Here is a 7,606-nt window from a genome sequence, read left to right on the forward strand (position 1 = left end):
ACCAGCAGACTGGGCACGCCTACGTCTTTCCTCCCCACCAGCCAACGTGAGGCTCTCAGGCTCCCAGGCCACAGAACTAAGGCCCAGTTTCAGGGGTGCGAGCCCAGGTGGAAGGCTTGGACGTGCTTGGACCCAGGCCTTCCCCAGCTCCAGACCAGGAGGAAACTGGCTGGCGTCAGAGCCTAGTGGAGTTTCAAAGCCTGCGTCTCCCAACCAAAACTACAGCAGAGTCCAGGGTCAGGGCGCCTGCCACGTGCAGTGGGTGTTGGACCCTGGGAGGGGCTCCCCTGCCCTCCAGGATATGCCCCACACCCAGCGCCTGAGCAGCCGTGCTCACAGTCACCCATGGGAGCTGACACCTCGGGCCTCCTGAGCATCGGCACATCCCCGAGCCGTTGTAGCATGCAAGGGCTTCCAGAGTTTTCAGACAACTGGGTGATTCTTTTGTTCTAGAATAATGAAGCCAGACACACCCTGTAACCCCTATACCCTGTGCCTTTAGTTCAAGAACAGATTCTCAGCAACAGCAAATGTAAATGCTACCCAAGTTCCACGTCTTGTTTGTTTTCTTTTGTTACAAATGTTTGATTGGGTGGCTGAAGGTGACGCAGAGAGGCACAGGCAGCAAGGAATGAGGGCAAAGCCAGGCTTGGGCAGAGGCCCAGGGAGACTGTGCGTCGCCTGCAGAAACCATCACACCCCACCAGGGCTCTGTCCTTCACTCCCTGCCTCATGAAATCTACAGGCCTCCCTGCAACTTACATACCAGCGGGTGCCCAAGCTGCTGCACCAGGGGCTCTACTGGTGATGACTGGTTTACACGCTGGGCTGCTAGCCTCCAGAACTGCGTCAAACAGGCTGAATACTGACTCTAATGAGCAGGCAGTGGGCACAATGAAGCCCAGGGGAGGATCGATGGGAGACAAACCTTGGCAGATGAAAATTTGACAGCTGTGCCGTTTCTTAAGAATCAGTAATAGTAAAGGTCCCCGTATACTGAGTGGCAACCATGCTCCAGCCACCATGCTGATGCACCTCACACACATGATCCCAGCCTCACACTCACCCCAACGCTGAGGGCCTGCATCCCCAGTCCCTGGCACCAGGGAGGCGCTCGCTCAGGAATGTTGTTGCGTGAATAGTGAGGTGGACACGGATAAATCAAAGCTCCTCCCCGTCGAGGTACTCTTTCCAAACTTTTCTTTCCTATAATCATTTTTCTTTTGGAGATTGTGAACAGACATATTTTGCTTTACTTATTTTATCTTAATTTTGAAGTATTTCAAACACATGGAAGAGCACAGAAAATAATATGATAGATCAAATTCCATTTTTAAAAAGCAAAGAATTTATCAGTGCAACACTCAGGATAGGGCTTACCTCTGGGCTAAAAGACAAGGAATGGGGAAGGGGGACACAGGTAGCAAAATGGTGTTGGAGGGGTCACCAGGCTCATTTTTAAATTATACTTCGTAAGTCATATATTTGTTGCATAAATCACTCTATGTGTATTATATATATTACACAGAAATTTTTAAAAAGAAAACCATATACTTGTACCCACCATCCAGATTTAACAAATAAGATTTTATTTGCTTCAGACCTCCTTCCTCTTTTTGTCTTTTAAGAAATATACATTACAGGGCTTCCCTGGTGGTGCAGTAGTTAAGAATCTGCCTGCCAATGCAGGGGACAAGGGTTCGAGCCCTGGTCCAGGAAGATCCCACATGCCGCGGAGTAACTAAGAGCATGCGCCACAACTACTGAGCCTGCACTCTAGAGCCCATGAACCACAACTACTGAGCCCGCGTGCCTAGAGCCCGTGTGCCTAGAGCCCGTGCTCCGCAACAAGAGAAGCCACCGCAATGAGAAGCCTGTGCACCACAACAAGGATTAGCCCCCACTTGCTGCAACTAGAGAAAGCCCGCACACAGCAACAAAGACCCAATGCAGCCAAAAATAAATTAATTAAAAGAATTTTTTTAAAAAAGAAATATACATTACACATGTGTCTAAAGCCCATGCTCCGTCCTGTTCCCCATCTTTCCTCCTGGAGACAATTGTTAAGCTTTCCATATCCCATTTGTATATTGACCCTATATCCAGTCATCTTACTTAACGCTTCTTTCTTCAAACAGTTTACCTGTAGATTTCTTTGAATTTTTTATGTTGATAATCATGTCATCTGTACATAAAACTGCAATTTTTTTCTTCCATTGTAATTTTTATTCTTTTTATTTCTTTTTCTTGTGTTTGCTAGCTAAAACATGTAGTGCAACGTTGAATGGTATCAGCAATAGCGGGTAGATTTCTCCCATGCATGATTTTAAAGGAAATCCCTCAAATATTTTGCCATCAAGGATATTGTTTGCTGTTGGTATTTGCTAGACAAACTTTAACAGGTTCAGGAAGTTTCCTTCAATTCCGAGTTGGTCAAGAGTTTTTATAATAAGTGATGTTAAATTTTTATCAAGTGCTTTTTACCTTTGCATCTATTGAGATGATTATTTGGATTTTCTTCTTTACTCTGTTAATTTGGTTAATTTGGGCTTTCTCATTTTAAACTGTTCTTGTATCCCTGCTGGATCAATTATATATATAGTCAACTTGCTAATATTTGACTTAAGATTTTTGCCTTTCTCTTCATAAGTGAGATTGGCCTATAATTTTCTTTTCTCATACTGTCCTTAACCAGCTTGCATATCAAGACTATATTAACCTCATAAAGTTAATTACAAGACATACATTCTTTTTCAATTTTCTGGAACAGTTTAAATAAAAGAAGGATATCGGGCTTCCCTGGTGGCGCAGCGGTTGAGAGTCCGCCTGCCGATGCAGGGGACACAGGTTCGTGCCCCGGTCCGGGAGGGTCCCGCGTGCCGCGGAGCGTCTGGGCCCGTGAGCCATGGCCGCTGAGCCTGCGCGACCGGAGCCTGTTGCTCTGCAACGGGAGAGGCCACAACAGTGAGAGGCCCGCGTACCGCAAAATAAAATAAATAAAAGAAGGATATCTGTTTCTTAAATAATCTGGCAAAAAACACCCATAGGGCTTCCCTGGTGGCACAGTGGTTGAGAGTCCGCCTGCCGATGCAGGGGACACGGGTTCATGCCCTGGTCCGGGAAGATCCCACATGCCGCGGAGCGGCTGGGCCTGTGAGCCACGGCCGCTGAGCCTGCGCGTCCGGAGCATGTTGCTCCGCAACGGGAGAGGCCACAACAGTGACAGGCCTGCGTACCGCAAAAAACAAAACAAAACAAAAAAAACACCCATAAAACTATCTGGGCCAGTTGTGCTTCAGTATGTTGGAGGGTTATTGCTTTTTTAAAAAATAAACTTTTTAATTTGGAATAAGTATTGACTTACAGAAAAGTTTTGCAAAGATAGCAAAGAGGATTCCCCTATACCTCTTACCTACTTTCCCCTAATGTTAATATAAGAGTACATAACCATGGAACATGTGTCAAAATAAGAAACTAAAATTGGTACATTATTATTAACTAAACTCCAGACTTTATTTGGATTTCACCAGTTTTTCCACAATGTCCTTTGTCTGTTCCAGCATCCAATGTGGAATACCACGTTATATTTAGGGAGTTAACAGTTTTTGTTGATTATTATAGAAACAAGCCCCCAATAAATGCCTATCCCTGTATCCTTACCAATGTATAATCCCTCACACAGTGACTTGCTGTGGCCACGATTTGTTATTATTTGGCCAGTGAGACACGGAAAAATGCGACACAAGCAGAGGCTTGAAGATACTTGTGCACTGGAACTTGCCCCTTTCTGCTGCTTGCTTAGAATCCTTCTGCTAACATGAGAAGCATGGAATAACCTGATGGAGGCATATGACTCAGCAGACAGCCAATATCAACTGCCAGACATCTCAGGGAGGCCATCCTGAACCATCTAGACCCAGTAGAGCTGCCAGATGGATGCCATTGCCTGAGTTACCCAGGGCAAGACCAGCAGAAGACCTGTTCTTACCATAGTGCCTAGCTAACCTGCTGACCTGCAGAATCATGAGCAAATAAAATGGTTGTTGTTTTAAGACACTATGTTTTAGGGTGATTTTGTTACTTAGCACTAGGTAACTGATACAAAGGATAGAGAATTAGTCTGTTTTTCTACAACTTCTCAAATCAGTTTTGGACATTTACACATTTCTAGAAAATCATTCATTTCTTTTGAAATTTCAAATTTGTCAGCATTAAGCTGCTTGGAGTCCTCTCTCATAATTAAAAAAAATCTCTACAGTACCTTTTATTACATTCACTTTTTAATTATTTTAAATTAAATCATTTAGTAAATTAATTTAGTAAACTAACCTATTATTATTTGTTCCTTTCCTCTCTCTCTTTTTTTTTTTGTTGGTGCATCTTGCCAGAGGTTTGACTTGGTTTCGTCAAAGAACTAACTTTTGCTTTTGTTTATCTCTCTATTGTTTCTTTGTTTTTTATTTTGTTTGCGTCCATTCTTATTTTCTTTTCACTGCTTTCTTCAGGTTATTCTATTATTCTGTTTCTAATTCTTGAGTTGAGCATACTCAGCTTACTAATTTTTAGTATTTTTCTTTTTCTAATATATATTTCAAGGGGTATAAATGTCTAATCATTGCTCTAGCTGATTTCCACAAATTTTCTTATATTGTGTTTCAATGTTCTCCACTTCCAAATATTTTATAATTTCCTTTATGATTTCTTCTTTACCCTGTGAATTCTTTTTTTTTTTTTTTTTTTGCGGTACACAGGCCTCTCACTGCTGTGGCCTCTCCCGTTGCGGAGCACAGGCTCCGGACGCGCAGGCTCAGTGGCCATGGCTCACGGGCCCAGCCACTCCGCGGCACGCGGGGTCCTCCTGGACCGGGGCACGAACCCGCGTCCCCTGCATTGGCAGGCGGACTCCCAACCACTGCGCCACCAGGGAAGCCCTACTCTGTGAATTCTTTAACACACTTCCAAATGTAATGAGGTTATTTTGGCTATCTCTTTGCTTTTGACTTCGCATTTTATTTCATTAAGATCAGAGAATACAGCCAGTATGATAGTTATTCTTTGATATTTGTTAAAATTTGCTTTATGACCTAGTTCAGGGGTCATCAAAATTTTCCTGTAAAGGGTCAAGTAGTAATTATTTTTTATTTTGCAGGCAATACAGTCTCTACTGCAACTATTCAACTCTGGCAATATCCTGTGAATATACCTCAGCTAGAGACAACATGTAACAAATGTACGTGGCTGCATTTATTTTTTGTTTGCTTGTTTTATTCTGATCTGAAAATCATTGTCTTTTAACCAGTGAGTCTAATCTATTTACTTTTACTATGATTTCTAACATATTTCTATTTATACCTACTAAATTAGTCAGTATATTGGTTCAGCTGCTTTTGCCAAGCTATCGAAGGACAATGGCTTAAACAAGATGGAAGTTATCTCTCACATAAAAGTCCTAGCTGGTAGGATGGCTCTCCACAAAATTATCAGGGACAGTCTCCTTCTTTCTTATTGCTCTGTCATCCTTGATATGCATCCTACTCACCTGTGGTACAAGATAGATTATCTAGCTCCTACTAGTACATCTAAATTCCAGTCAGCTGGAAGTGTAGAAGGAGAAAGAGAAGGAAATTTCCCTTCCTTTTAATGGCAACCCACAAGCTGCAACACCACTTCTAGTCACATACCATTGGCCATATCCAGCTGTAAGGGTGGATGAGAGATGTAGATTTTAAACTGCTTGACTAAAAATTACATTGCCATGTGAGAAGGGGGACCAGATATCAGGGTTAAATAATATTTTAGGCTATATCTGCCATTCTAGTTTGTGTTTTCTATTTATAACATGCTTTCTTTGTTTCTTTCCCCCCTCTTTACCTACTTTTCATTGGTTTGATCAAATTTTCTTATCTTAATTTCCCTACCACATTAGAAAATACACATTTAGTTTCTTACACTTTTAGTAGTTGTATTTACAACTTTTTACATACATACTGTTTTATTTATTTTAAAAATATTTATGGGACTTCCCTCGTGGTGCAGTAGTTAAGAATCTGCCTGCCAATGCAGGGGACATGGGTTTGAGCCCTGGTCCAGGAAGATCTCCATGCCGCGGAGCAACTAAGCCTGTACACCACAACTACTGAGCCCGCATGCCGCAACTACTGAAGCCTGTGCACCTAGAGTCCGTGCTCTGCAATAAGAGAAGCCACTGCAGTGAGAAGCCCGCGCACAGCAACGAACAGTAGCCCCCACTCGCCGCAATTAGAGAAAGACCACGCACAGCAACGAAGACCCAACACAGCCAAAAAGAAATAAATACACAAATAAATAAATTAAATTAATTAAATATTTATTTATTTATGTATTTTGGCTGTGCTCGGTCTTAGTTGCGGCACCCAGGATCTTTCAGTTGCGGCATGCGGACTTCTTAGTTGCAGCATGAAGCATGAGGGATCTAGTTCCCCGACCAGGGATTGAACCCGGACCCCTGCATTAGGAGCACAGAGTCTTACCCACTGGACCACCAGGGAAGTCTCTACAAACATACTGTTTTAATAAAATATAAATATTAAAACATTAACCATACCCCAGAGGCAGATCCAGATTTTATGGGACCTGAAGTTTATTCAATTTGGGAGTCTTCTTTAAGAAAAAAATTAAAAAGAGTAAAAGAATTAGTCCTGCAGCTTATGCTTCCTTAGCTTCATGATAAATTCACTTTCTGCTCTACTCTCTTCCAAAATAACAAAAGAATCCTAGAATGCTTTCCTCCAATTACCCTCTTCCATCTCATTGTCTAGTACTTTTTTAAAATTGTTTTTAACCCCTCTGCAATCAGTTGCCGGTATTACCATTGTTGCTTTTTTTTTTAATCAAATTTATCATTCTTTTGATTTTACTAACACTGCCTCAGGAATGAAAAGAGACCATGGAGTGCACAACTGTTTCCTTGCTCAAGCATTCTGTCAGTTTGTTTTTTTTTTAATTTTATAAATTTACTTACTTACTTATTTATTTATTTATTGGCAGCATTGGGTCTTTGTTGCTGCATGCGGGCTTTCTCTAGTTGCGGCGAGCAGGGGCTACTCTTCGTTGCGGCGCGCGGGCTTCTCATTGCGGTGGCTTCTCTTGTTGTAGAGCACGGGCTCTTAGGCACGCGGGCTTCAGTAGTTGCCGCACGTGGGCTCAGTAGTTGTGATTCGCGGGTTCTAGAGCACAGGCTCAGTAGTTGTGGTGCACGGGCTTAGTTGCTCCACGGCATGTGGGATCTTCCCAGAGCAGGGCTCGTACCCATGTCCCCTGCATTGGCAGACGGATTCTTAACCACTATGCCACCAGGGAAGCCCTCTTGGTCTTTTTTTGAAAGGTGTTTATTTTGCCCTCATTTTTTTTTTTTTTTTTTGCGGTACGTGGGCCTCTCACTGTTGTGGCCTCTCCTGTTGCGGAGCACAGGCTCCGGATGTGCAGGCTCAGCAGCCATGGCTCACAGGCCCAGCCACTCCACGGCATGTGGGATCTTCCTGGACCAGGGCACGAACCCGTGTCCCCTGCATCGGCAGGCGGACTTTCAACCACTGTGCCACCAGGGAAGCCCTGCCCTCATTCTTGA

At 43.2% G+C, this 7,606-nt stretch overlaps 1 non-coding gene across 1 annotated transcript; it reads right to left on the reverse strand.

Moving 5' to 3' along the window:
• Positions 1-6,455: 6,455 nt before the first annotated feature.
• TRNAR-CCU (transfer RNA arginine (anticodon CCU)) lies at positions 6,456-6,527 on the reverse strand. The gene has a single exon. It is a non-coding gene; the product is annotated as a tRNA-Arg (tRNA).
• Between the last annotated feature and the right edge of the window lie 1,079 nt (positions 6,528-7,606).

Source organism: Tursiops truncatus, chromosome 3 (assembly GCF_011762595.2).
Source record: "Tursiops truncatus isolate mTurTru1 chromosome 3, mTurTru1.mat.Y, whole genome shotgun sequence".
Classification (NCBI taxonomy): domain Eukaryota; kingdom Metazoa; phylum Chordata; class Mammalia; order Artiodactyla; family Delphinidae; genus Tursiops; species Tursiops truncatus.